We start from the raw sequence: 14,326 nt of genomic DNA on the forward strand, positions 1-14,326 counted from the left end.
GATATAAGTGGTATAGTAGGAGCTTTGCAAGTCTCCTAGTTAAGCCTAAGCTGCTCTGCTATAGCTACCTCTATCAGCCTAAGCTGCTAGAAACACCTCTGTTCGATGGCATCTGTCGCTGTAGATACACATGGTCTGCATAGCTCGCCATCTGGTGTTGGGTCGGAGTGTTATAAGTTGTTTTTCTTCGAAGAAGTGTTTTCGAGTCACTGGACCGAGTGACTCCTCCTTCTGTGCTCATTGCGCATGGGCGTCGACTCCATCTTTGATTGTTTTCTTTCCGCCATCGGGTTCAGACGTGTTCCTGTCGCTCCGAGTTTCGGAACGGAAAGATAGCTGAAAACGGAAGATTTTCGACGGTATCGTTGCGATCCGGTTCGAGATAAACACATACGACGACGCATTGAACATCGAAGCGCTTCGGTGCCCTACGGGGTAGATTTCGGCACACCGTCGGGGCCTAGTCGGCCCGACCGCGTGGAGAACAACGCCGATGGAACGGACCCCGTTTCGATTCTGCCCTGAATGCCTCAACAAATATCCCTATACGGACCAACACTCGGTCTGTAACCTGTGCCTGTCAGGCCTCACAGGATTCTTCGCTGTGCTCGGGTGTCAGGCGTTCCGGTCCCGAAAAACTCTGCGCGACCGTCGAGCGAGAAGACTGCAGATGGCGTCCACGCCAAAGGAGCATCGGCAGTTCGAGACAGAAGAGGAACAGGAGGAATCCTTTTCCATCCAGGATTCAGACTCCGACGAACTCGACAATACAAAAACTGTGAGTAAGACGTCGAGATCAGAAATTAAAAAAGGCAAAAAGGCCCAGGGGACGCCACTGCCAACCGGCCATGGCTCAACCCAAATTCACGGTGACCAACAATCGGCACCGAAAAAGGCCCAATCAGTGTCGAGATCGTCCGACTCCGGTCGAGACACCGGCACGCAGCCTCCTCGGGACCGAGAGAGTGCTAAAGAGAAGCATCGACACCGAGAGTTCGGTGTCGACACGGATCGACGCCGAGACAGTGGCGCCGAAGACCATAGAGGCCAAGATTTTTCGGCACAGAAGAAGAGGAAGGTTACCTCTGAGCTGAAAAAACAAACAACAGGGTTTTCGGAGCCGAAAAAAGCACCAACAGACCCAGTTTCAGGCTCCTATACTGAAGAACATTCTATGTCTTCACAAATGAAAAGACACAGATTCGAACAAGAACTGCAATCCACTGAAGTGGATCACACGCAAAAGCGTATCTTTATTCAGCAGGGGACAGGGAAGATCAGTACCCTTCCACCTGTCAAAAGAAAGAGAACACTTCAGTTTGGAGCACGAGAGGCTCCTCAGCAACAAACAGCAAAGACGGTAACACCTCCTCCCTCGCCTGTAACTCCGGCTTCGCCAACTTACACCCCGTCACATTCGCCAGCTCACACCGCCATGAGCCACGACGACCAAGATCAAGACGCGTGGGACTTGTACGATGCACCAGTGTCTGATAACAGCCCAGACACATACCCAACTAGGCCATCACCACCTGAGGACAGCACAGCCTATTCACAAGTGGTGGCTAGAGCAGCTCGGTTCCATAATGTGGAACTACACTCTGAACAAGTAGAGGATGACTTTTTATTTAACACCCTCTCCTCCACCCACAGCTCCTACCAAAGCCTGCCTATGCTCCCAGGCATGCTACGCCATGCAAAGGAGATCTTCAAGGAGCCAGTTAAAAGTAGGGCAGTAATGCCTAGAGTGGACAAAAAGTATAAGGCGCCTCCTACGGACCCTGTATTCATCACCTCTCAGCTGCCACCAGATTCTGTGGTGGTAGGGGCTGCCAGAAAACGGGCAAATTCACACACTTCTGGGGATGCACCTCCCCCAGATAAAGAAAGCAGAAAGTTCGATGCAGCCGGGAAGAGGGTCGCTGTCCAGGCAGCAAACCAGTGGCGCATCGCAAACTCACAAGCGCTGCTAGCGTGATACGACAGAGCCCACTGGGATGAGATGCAGCATCTCATTGAACATCTCCCAAAAGATCTACAAAAAAGAGCAAAACAGGTTGTTGAGGAGGGTCAAAACATCTCCAACAATCAAATACGCTCCTCTATGGATGCAGCAGACACAGCCGCAAGGACCATTAATACGTCGGTTACCATCCGTAGGCACGCATGGCTCAGAACGTCTGGATTCAAGCCAGAAATTCAGCAGGCAGTACTTAACATGCCAGTAAACGAAAAACTTCTGTTCGGTCCGGAGGTCGACACAGCCATAGAAAAGCTCAAAAAGGACACTGACACTGCCAAGGCCATGGGCGCACTCTACTCCCCGCAGAGCAGAGGATCTTATACCACCTTCCGCAAAACACCTTTTAGAGGAGGGTTTCGGGGTCAGGCCACACAAGCCAGTACCTCACAGTCCGCACCGTCCACCTACCAGGGACAGTACAGGGGAGGCTTTCGGGGCCAGTATAGAGGAGGGCAATTCCCTAGGAATAGAGGAAGATTTCAAAGCCCCAAAACCACTACCAACAAGCAGTGACTCACAATTCACTCACCCCCCCACACAACACCAGTGGGGGGAAGGATAGGTCAATATTACGAAGCATGGGAGGAAATAACTACAGACACATGGGTCCTAGCAATTATCCAACATGGTTATTGCATAGAATTCCTGCAATTCCCTCCAGACATACCACCAAAATCACAAAATTTATCAAAACACCATTCACAGCTTCTAGAGATAGAAGTTCAAGCACTACTGCAAAAAGATGCAATAGAATTAGTACCAAGCACACAAATGAACACAGGAGTTTATTCACTGTACTTCTTGATACCAAAAAAGGACAAAACACTGAGACCAATTCTAGACCTCAGAGTAGTAAACACATTCATCAAATCGGACCACTTTCACATGGTCACACTACAAGAAGTGTTACCATTGCTCAAAAAACACAACTACATGACAACCCTAGACCTCCAAGACGCATATTTCCATATACCAATACATCAATCACACAGAAAATATCTAAGGTTTGTATTCAAAGGAATACATTACCAATTCAAAGTATTGCCTTTCGGTTTAACAACCGCTCCAAGGGTATTCACAAAAGGCCTAGCAGTAGTCGCTGCACACATCAGAAGGCAGCAAATACATGTATTCCCGTATCTAGACGACTGGCTAATCAAAACCAGTTCGCTCATACAATGCTCAAACCACACAAATCAAGTCATACAAACCCTCTACAAACTAGGGTTCACCGTCAACTTTGCAAAATCCAACATTCAGCCAAGCAAAGTACAGCAATATCTAGGAGCCATAATAGACACGACAAAAGGAGTAGCAACGCCAACTCCACAAAGAATTCACAATTTCAACAGAGTCATTCAACACATGTCTCCAAATCAAACAATACAAGCAAGAACAATACTACAGCTCCTAGGCATGATGTCCTCATGCATAGCCATTGTCCCAAACGCAAGACTGCACATGAGGCCCTTACAACAGTGCCTAGCCTCACAGTGGTCTCAAGCACAGGGTCACCTTCTAGATCTGGTGTTAATAGACCGCCAAACTTACCTCTCGCTTCTATGGTGGAACAGTATAAATTTAAACAAAGGGCGGCCTTTCCAAGACCCAGTGCCACAGTACATAATAACAACAGATGCTTCCATGACAGGGTGGGGAGCACATCTCAATCAACACAACATAAGAGGACAATGGAACATACATCAAACAAAACTGCATATAAATCATCTAGAATTATTAGCAGTTTTTCAAGCACTAAAAGCTTTCCAACCAATCATAACCCACAAAAACATCCTTGTCAAAACAGACAACATGACAACGATGTATTATCTAAACAAACAAGGAGGAACACATTCAACGCAGTTAAGCTTATTAGCTCAAAACATATGGAAGTGGGCAATCCACCATCAAATTCGCCTAATAGCACAGTTTATTCCAGGGATCCAGAATCAACTGGCAGACAATCTCTCTCGAGATCACCAGCAAGTCCACGAATGGGAAATCCACCCACAAATTCTGAACACCTACTTCACACTCTGGGGAACACCTCAAATAGACTTATGTGCAACAAAAGAGAACGCAAAATGCCAAAACTTCGCGTCCAGATACCCACACAAGCAATCCCAAGGCAATGCCCTATGGATGAACTGGTCAGGAATATTTGCTTACGCTTTTCCTCCTCTCCCTCTCCTCCCTTATCTAGTAAACAAATTGAGTCAAAACAAACTCAAACTCATTTTAATAGCACCAACGTGGGCAAGACAACCCTGGTACACAACACTGCTAGATCTATCTGTAGTACCCCACATCAAACTGCCCAACAAACCAGATCTGTTAACGCAACACAACCAACAGATCAGACACCCAGATCCAGCATCGCTGAATCTAGCAATCTGGCTCCTGAAATCATAGAATTCGGACACTTACAACTTAACCAAGAGTGTATGGAAGTCTTAAAGCAGGCCAGAAGGCCATCCACTAGACACTGCTACGCAAGTAAGTGGAAAAGATTTGTTTGTTACTGCCATCATAATCAGATACAACCACTAGACGCAACTCCAAAACATATAGTAAATTACTTGCTCCATTTACAAAAAGCAAAGCTAGCCTTCTTTTCTATTAAAATACACCTTGCAGCAATATCTGCATACCTGCAGACTACCTATTCAACTTCCTTGTATAGGATACCAGTCATCAAAGCATTCATAGAAGGTCTTAAAAGAATTATACCACCAAGAACACCACCTGTTCCTTCATGGAACCTAAACGTGGTCCTAACAAGACTCATGGGCCCACCTTTCGAACCCATGCACTCTTGCGGAATACAATTCCTAACCTGGAAAGTTGCCTTTCTCATCGCCATTACATCTCTGAGAAGAGTAAGTGAAATTCAAGCGTTCACAACACAGGAACCTTTTATACAAATACATAAAAATAAGGTCGTCCTACGACCTAATCCAAAATTTTTACCAAAAGTTATTTCACCGTTCCATCTAAATCAAACGGTAGAACTACCAGTTTTTTTCCCACAGCCAGATTCTGTGGCTGAAAGAGCACTACATACATTAGATGTCAAAAGAGCATTAATGTACTACATTGACAGAACAAAGAACATCAGAAAAACTAAACAGCTATTTATTGCATTCCAAAATCCTCATGCAGGTAACCCAATATCAAAACAAGGTATAGCCAGATGGATTGTTAAATGCATCCAAATCTGCTACCTTAAAGCAAAAAGACAACTGCCCATTACTCCCAGGGCACATTCAACAAGGAAAAAAGGTGCTTCAATGGCCTTTTTAGGAAACATCCCAATGCATGAAATATGTAAGGCAGCCACATGGTCTACGCCTCACACATTCACCAAACACTACTGTATAGATGTGCTATCCGCACAACAAGCTGCAGTAGGTCAAGCTGTATTAAGAACTCTATTTCAGACAACTTCTACTCCTACAGGCTAAACCACCGCTTATGGGGAAATAACTGCTTACTAGTCTATGCAGACCATGTGTATCTACAGCGACAGATGCCATCGAACTGAAAATGTCACTTACCCAGTGTACATCTGTTCGTGGCATCAGTCGCTGAGATTCACATGGGCCCACCCACCTCCCCGGAAGCCTGTAGCAGTTCAGAAGTTACCTTCAATTTTGTACATTTGTATATATATTATTTAAACCTTTAATAGGTACATACTTACACATTTCATTGCGCGGGCACTATTAGTATAGTACAACTCCTACCTCACCCTCTGCGGGGAAAACAATCAAAGATGGAGTCGACGCCCATGCGCAATGAGCACAGAAGGAGGAGTCACTCGGTCCAGTGACTCGAAAACACTTCTTCGAAGAAAAACAACTTGTAACACTCCGACCCAACACCAGATGGCGAGCTATGCAGACCATGTGAATCTCAGCGACTGATGCCACGAACAGATGTACACTGGGTAAGTGACATTTTCATTTCTACCAATAAGGGATAACCGGACCTGGCACAAGGTGTAAGTAGCACAAGGTACCCACTATAAGCCAGGCCAGCCTCCTACATGGATGAGCAGCCAAGACTTACTTAGGAGACATGCATAGCTTATGCAATACCTCTGTAGTCGCACAGCCCTTGAACACATGAAATAACAAAACAGAGTTACAAGAATAAAGGTACTTTATTTTAATGACACAAAAACCAAAATACTATATAGGCAATACCCCAACTGGAGGTACGAAAACACACTATTATATGTACATTTGAAGTCAGGAATTAGCATAAAAGGCAATAGAGAACAGTGAAAGCAATAGATAATACTGAAGGCCTGGGGGTGACCAAACCATATACTATGGAAGTGGAATGCAAAAGTTGGGCCCCTACCCAAGGAAGTGGAATCAGTAGAGGGGAGCTGGAGGAACTAGGAAACCACAAGGTATGTCCCAAAGTGCCCCCCAGCGACCAGGAGAAAAGAGACAAGTATCTGGTTTTCCCCAAACCCACCAAAAGGAATTCAGAGAAGGATATTGCAAGACTGCAAGAAACCAAAGGTGGATCCTGGAAGAGGAAGACCTCGAAAAGAAGGGGACCAAGTCCAGTTCACATTGGAGTGTTGGGTGGTGGTAGGAGATACTACCCATCCATCTGTAGATGTAGGACCAGGTTGACGGTGGACATAGAGTAAGCAATGCAGCACTGGAGCAGCTGAAGAGTTCCTGAAGTGATGCAGTTGGCGTCCCACGCCGGAAGGATTGTAGTCGGTCAGTGGTGTAGAAAAAAACACCAACAAGCCTTGACAAAGACAAGTGTTGTGGATGAAGAAATGTGGAGGTGCCGGGGACCAGCAAGGTCCAGGAGGACTCAACCCGCGAAGGGGAGTCCCGGGTGACCCTGAGCAGTGAGGAGAGTCACAGGAAGAGTAGGATGCCCCCACAGGCGACCGACAGACAGCAAGTACAGGAGTCGTGGTGAGACCCACGCAGCACACCTAGAAAGTAGTCCCACGTCGCAGGAGAAGTACACAGAGGGCTGTGCATCGCAGGGAAGAATGCTGCGGGCTGTGGCCACATGGAACCTGCAGATCCCTTGGAGGAGATGCCAACAAGCCTTGGTTGCTGCAAGAGATGCAGTGCATGGGAGCACTGTCCTGGGTGCAGAGGCAGAGACTTACCTTCTCCAAAGTTGGACAGCTGGCAGAGAGGACCAAGGGGGCCATTCCAGACTGCCACCCGTGATGCAGGATCAACGCAGTTCTGGAGGAGATCCACACAGCCGGTTGTCGTTGCAGTTGGTGCCTGCGGCGGATGCAGGAGAGTGACTCCTTCACTCCAAGGGAGATTACTTCTTGCTTCTTGGTGCAGACTGAAAACTTGCTGCCCTCAGAGGATGCACAGCTGGGGAAATGTTGCAGTTGCTGGGAGGAGCCAGAGAATCAATGTTGCAGAGCAAAGTCGTTGCTGGAGCTGCAGATTGTAGGTTCCTGTGAAGTGCACTTGTGGTTCCAGGGGCCAGAAGTAAAAGTAAACGTTGCAGAGGAGTCCTGCTGGAATCTTGAACATAGAATCTGAAGACCCACCCAAGAGGGATATCCTATGTAGCCCACCTAGCAGGGTAACCACTTATCAGGAGGGGGCTGTGACATCACCTGCCTGACCTGGCCACTCACGTGCTCCCAAAGGCCTCTGCTGAGCTGTTCAAGCAGCAGGAGGGCAGAAACCCATATGCAGGAAGGTTCACAGGAAAACCCTGCAAACTGGTAGGAGCAAAACTGGGAGTCCTAGAAGAGTCCCCAGAGTGCATGGAATCATACAATCCATACTGGCAACAGTATTGGGGTATGATTCCGACATGTTTGGTACCCAACATGCCTAGGCTCGGGGTTACCATTGTGTAGCTGGACATATGTAGTGACCCATGCCAGAACGCAGCTAAAATGGCTTCCCGGCACTCACGAAGTCCAGGAAAATGGTGCAGGAGTTTGTGGGGGCACCTTTGACCTTTGCTCATGCAGGGGTGCCCTCACCCACAGGTACTCCCTGGACTCTGTGCTAGGAGGGCCTGCCTTAGGTGTGACTTACCTGGTCCAGTGATCTATAGTAAAATGGTGTATGCACCTTTTCATGCAGGCTGCAGTGGCAGGCCTGCAGACACATTTTGCATGGGCTCCCATGGGTGGCAGAGTACATGCTGCAGCCCATGGGTTACCCCTGGTGCTCCAATGCCCTGGGTACCTAGGTACCATATACTAGGGAAATAGGTGGGGGCACCAGTATGCCAATTGTGGGATGTACTAAGTCAAGGGCAACCAAATTTAGTGGGAGAGAGCACAGTCACAGGGGTCAAACAGGACCCCAGTGAACACAGTCAAAACACACTGACAACAGGAAAAAAGTGGGGGTGACTATGCCAAAAAGAGGGTACTTTCCTACACGTTATAATACTTTTTTTGGTTTAAAGCTTATATAAAAGCAACTCCTATTTTTCTAAATTATCGGATTTTATTCTTTGAATGTCTCGTTGATTGCCTCTGGGTACAACAGATGCTTTACACAACTTCCTGATAAACCTAACTGCTCGCCCACAGTACCACAAAAAGAGCACTAGACCTATCTATTTCTACCTCTTCATGCCTTAGGGGAATCCACTGAAATCTCTGCACAGTGTACTTCACTTTAGTGCACTATATAGAGAGCAAGCTTCCTACATGTACCTAAATATTTCTAAAGTAGAGCGAACTTCCTCTTTGCTTTGACTTTGTCCCCATCAATGGCAATTAAGTAGCTGTCAAAATATTTAAACCAGTCACACCACTTAATTTTTTTAATGCCAGCTTGGACTAAAAATGGTGGTGGAATATTGTCATTTTGCATCTTCACGAAATAAGCAAGAGACTATAAAATGTGCAGTAATCATTTTTCAGACCCTGCAAACCTGTGCACACCAAAATATTATGGCATATATAATAGAATGGCACATATTCAATAAAACATACTTGTTCAGTGACTTAAACCTTTTTGGTTGAGATCCATAACAAATAGTTAACACGAATACAATGTAGATAATTATTTAGGCATTCAGCCGTGCACATCGGCAAAGTCACCAACAGAATGATACTTGTGACTGGCAAGATGTAGAAAACAGGCTAAGTACTTAAACAGTAAGGTATGTATGTCATCGTAAGTAGGACGAGTGTAACCATGGAGGTTTAAAAACACAAAAGAATGTCTGTTGCGGAAGACAGGCCAATTATAAAACAGCATGTCGTGCCTGTTGCCGTAACCTGAAGGAACCCAGAGGAACCTTAACCCAAAAAATGGCCGGCAAGCGTAGATGTTGTGCTTTCGCAAAGCGATAAGCACGCACGAGTTGCAGGTGAGAGACAGTTGGAAATGGTTACCTTACGGCCTGGCTCGCGCTAACGGAAGATGAAGAAAAATGGTGAGTGCGCAGGACAGGGTCGTAGAGAAGCCTCCATAAAATCAGTTTGCGCGCGCTCATTTCCAACTTGTGCTGATGAAAGATGAGGAGCAATGGTAAGTGCGTGAGGCAGGCTTGCGGGGAAGCCTCAATAAAATCAGTTTGCGCGCTGGCAGGTCCATGTGTTCAACCTCAGTCAAATTGTATATGCAGGCCAAATAGCGCCCCAGCCTGCTTATCAACAAAACCGTCTAGGATACAGTTTACCACAAAAATTAAAGTGACCCGTCTCCGGCTGAGTCAAATAATATTGCCTCTGAAATTGCTACGGTCATACTGGTGCTGTCTTATGGTACCTGTCCGAGCCCCTTGTCGCCAAAACGTGTTGTGGAAAAAAAACAAGAGACTGTTGTCCAGTGAAGTAGTTTTATTCGTGAAAGACAGCACATGATCCCTGCAGCAGTTCGTCCCAGGTCGACCAACCGAGCGCTCTACCAGAACTACTGTTGTGACATTCTAACATACAGTGCCATTGCAAACGGAACATAAGTAATCAAACCACAACAATGTTGCTTTTAACAAGTATCCTTCCACGCCCTCCTTGCACAGTTGCCCTCACGATACCCTCTCACACCTCACCAGTGTTTCCTGTAACCCCATGCCTATTCTTCAATAAGCAAAACATGCTTGAACTCGGCCATCCCAAAATATTTCTCCATCATGGCCAGTCGCCTTCAAAGCCCTCAGTGCACACCAAGAGAAAAGTACTCTTAGCCTGTAATGTGATTGTAAAGTAGTGGTCCAGTAGATTCAGACAAATCCAAGTTTATTTCCAAGTTGAAAACCCATTTCACGGAGCAGCAAGACATTACACGTCCAGCTTTGGTCCCTTCACTCCAACGACCGTCTCACAGTTCAAAGAACATGAAACCAAAAGTACAGGAGAAGCGTGCGATGGAATGAAAGGAATCATTATAAAGTAAACAACATCCGTATTATAAAATTGACAGTACGTGCACAAAGGAAACTATAATGAAATACACAGTATGTGTATAATACAATAAGCAATAAATGCACAAACGGAACTATAATGAAATACATTATAAAACAAATTAGAACATAGCAGTGAATCCTCTCCTCCCACTCACTAGTGTTTGGCCACTACAAAGCATGCTGTGCTTTTATGTGCTCTACGATTAAAATGCTGATCGTACCCAAAGGTATCCATTTTCAGATGCAAAGTTCTTGGCTCTTGTCATCAACTCCCTACTCGAAGACTCAGTTTGCATGCCAACCTAACTAATATATCGTTTACTGAAGGTACATAAACATGTTTACAGACTCAAAGCAGGTCTGAAAAATAACTCCACTAATATCAACAGACTTCATTGACTAGTGGTCGAAACAAGAAACAATTTGTCTGCCTTGTGTAGCTATATCTCAGTAACTCTGTTTTGATCCACCTATGCAACAAATCTCGCCTGTATACCAAAACTTCCCTTCTAATTGACAACTTTCCCAAATTGAGATTCTCTTCATCTAGACTTGTTAGTCAAAACAATTGTTGCATTCCAGGTGCTCCCACTGGCTCCAGATTAGACTGCTGATCCAAATCAGTGGTGAATATAGCATAATCTGCTCAAGCAAAACTAGAGAAACCTCACTCTTCAACCATTGCTGATTTCAGGGTACTCAGTAGGTTGCTCAGGAAAGCATGTCTCGTAGCCTTTTCAGCTGTAATTCTGTAGGCAGCCTAGTGTTGGACTGTCCCCTGCCTCTAATTCCTTTAAACCAGTATATTGAAATGCATAAATAGATATTTCTACTCTGAAAATTTCGGAGCGTAATTATAAGATGCCCTAAAGCTGTTGGCGCATAAGCAAACAAATCAACTGTAATCCTGAGACATATATTGCTCTTATCATAATCTTAAAACACACCTGTTTCCTGCCGCTGTCCACTTTTAGTTTCTAACAGGTGTGACTATGCGTAGATTATCCTTTTTGCTTTTTTTTGTACAATATACAATTCGCAAAGGCAAGGATTGTTTACATTAATACCTACTTCATTACAACTGGTCACCGATATCCACTAGTTCTTTACAGTTGTGCAGTCCCATGTTGTGAGATTGATTTGCCATTTCAGTGTACCATCTAGGGAAAGTTACAATGGATATTTTCAATATTTTAAGTAATTTACGTAATTTTGTTGTGTGATTTAGGCGCAGTACAGTTAACGTTTATGATATTGCTTGTTGGCATTGAGTTCCTACGGCTGGTGTACCCATCATTATTCCAATTGCTGCTTCACTTCACTAGTGTTTCAGACTCTCATAATTTCTTTGCTTAATGTAGACATTTCTAAAAGATTGGATTTTCTCTACTAATGCCATAAACCAAGACAATATTCATCTCAGTGGCTTTAAGCTCAAGTGGGAGCTATTCAAATACTGGACTAATTTTAGAAAACCTAACCAATTTAGATATGTCAAGAAAAGGAATATATTATATATATTTTTCGCTTACTTATTCACTTTTCCACACCTTTTCTTTGCTTTCATTAGAGAAACAGATAGAGAGCATATGCAGCCTGAGAGTGTGGTGTGATACAGAATACACCAAAAGGCACAAATAAGCACATAGGATGAAATACGTCAAACGAAGTAGAGTGAAAGCTACAAGCTACAAGGTACATGAAAAAAATCCTTTGATTCCAAACTCAAAAAAACAAAATACCAACTACATGGATCTACATTGCACATTCAAGGATATTAACTTGGAATTGGACAGGTCAAAAACTGGGACCAAAAATGTTGAGACAGACCTTGTACTATAAATCAAAAGAAAGGTAACAGCGCATGTTCAGTTAAGAGAATCCTAGTGGGTGACACAAGTTGGTACTGAAGCAAGAAGGGCAGCTTGCTACAGTAATTACTGTGCTACTGATAAACAGGAGCAATTGGAGTGAAAAGGAAGCAAGTGATGCTTGGGAAGCTGTTGTTTCAGCGCATTTTTGAAAGACCTTAAGAATGGAATAGTATGGCTAAAAAGTGACCTAGATTTTAAAGTTGTTGCACAGCTAGAGAACATATGATTAAACGTGATTTTTTTGTTAGTATTTGTGAACTACAGTATGAGAGTCAGCACGTGTTGACAGGAAGCTTCCAAGAACTTAGCCTTTTTTTGTCATCCATTGGAAGCAGGTTCAAGTGGGAGAAATACAAGCCTTAAGTGGTCTAATCTGTCAGACCCAGAGAGAAGAGTATCAGAAGTGTGTAGCTTTGTTGTGCCGGGGGTGTTAAGGATGAAGTGGAGGGGTGAGTTTTTGGAATGCCAGAAAAAAAAATGCAGAGTATATTATGATGGGAAACCAGAGCTTGGATTGCTTCCTTCAGGTAATATTTCGTTAGGAAAGTGTACACCCACACAATAGTCTGACCTTGCGAGTGACGTTTCTGGCCATAGTGTTGGTGTTTTGTAGAGGTTTGTTCAGTTTTTAAGGGTGAAACCTATCCATTTGACAAATCAGTAATAAATGAATCTGCTTGCAGTCTAGAATTTTAGTTGAGACCAAGAACTCTTCAACAGCGTGGAAGAAGACGGAAGAGAAATAAGTAGTACTCAGTATAAGTTATCAGCTGTCATCCAGGATTTACTTTCCAGAGAGATGAAGTAGGGAAATATTTGTAGTAAAGGAAACTTTCAGATAAAGATGCTCATCACCTGCACATTGAAGATATGATATACCATATTCTTTAAAAATATCCTCTAGGAGATTAAGGCAGACGTTTGGGTGTGAGAGCAGATCTGAGGAATTCCTTGAGATACCAGTACTGAGAATAAGAAGCTGCCTAGCTTAACTAGTTGTGACCAGCTAGCATAGATAGGATTTGAATCACTCCACCAGCTTTTGTTTTTCCAAAGCCTTCCTTTACGTTATGAATGAGTGCATCATGGTCGACTTATGATAGACTTGGTAGTATCAGAATGCAGGCATTTCTGTTGACCAGGTTGCACAATGAATTTCTGGCGATTTGCAAGATGTTTTTTTTTTTTTGCTGCATCCTGTGCTTAAAGCCCAATTGCACAACGTCCAGAAGATTATTTTCATTGACAAACTGTTTCAGCACATCTTTAAATACATTTTGGCAACACTTTTAACTTCGGTGACATATGAGGAGGGGGTTGTAAGTTGTAAGTGACATTATGTTGGCATTTTGATATTTCCAGCTTATCTCTGGTAGGATGACTAGGATTTGTGAGTTGTATGGAAACCTAATCAGTGGTGGTAATGTAGAGGGGTCAGAAAAAGTAAATTTTCCTGTTAATTGTCCCGATTTGGAGCCAAACCAATTAGGCCTTACACGATTACTGCAAATCACATTGCCAGCTCACATCCAAGACCTCATTGACGTTCAGTTTTCAGATACTTTCTGATAAGAGGGTGGTTTGTCTGTGTTGTCTGGGATTGAATGTATTCCTAAATCTTGGTTACCTTTAGTACCAGTTACCTTCCTGCCTTTCACAATTGTACATCTGTGGGTGTGTGATCAGTAAAATTGTTTAACTGAGTATTCACATTGGTGTGGAAAAAAGACCTCACTGCAAAGACTGCTTCCTTGCACATCCGCCTTGTGCACGGTGCAGTAGACTTTACAGTTGGCCTTTCTTTATTAAACATTTCAACTGAGCGCTTCTTTATATTAGTTTAGATAGTTGGAGAGCTAGTCATATATATATATATATATTTTTAGTTAGTTGCCACTTTAAAGAGTTTTTTTCTTTTGCTTTGTTTTTTTTTGTTGGGGTTTGTTTTACTATTCTTTTTGCTTTACTTTTCTGTTATGTTTCTGCATTGTTTATTATTATTTTTCCTTTTCTTATGAAAAGTAATTCAGCAGTA

At 44.0% G+C, this 14,326-nt stretch overlaps 1 protein-coding gene across 3 annotated transcripts in view; it reads left to right on the forward strand.

The window, feature by feature from the left end:
• The window catches only part of PPP2R5C (protein phosphatase 2 regulatory subunit B'gamma), a 1,141,542-nt gene that overhangs the window by 736,890 nt on the left and 390,326 nt on the right, over positions 1 to 14,326 (forward strand). The window lies entirely within an intron of this gene.

This window comes from Pleurodeles waltl, chromosome 9 (assembly GCF_031143425.1).
Source record: "Pleurodeles waltl isolate 20211129_DDA chromosome 9, aPleWal1.hap1.20221129, whole genome shotgun sequence".
Lineage (NCBI taxonomy): Eukaryota > Metazoa > Chordata > Amphibia > Caudata > Salamandridae > Pleurodeles > Pleurodeles waltl.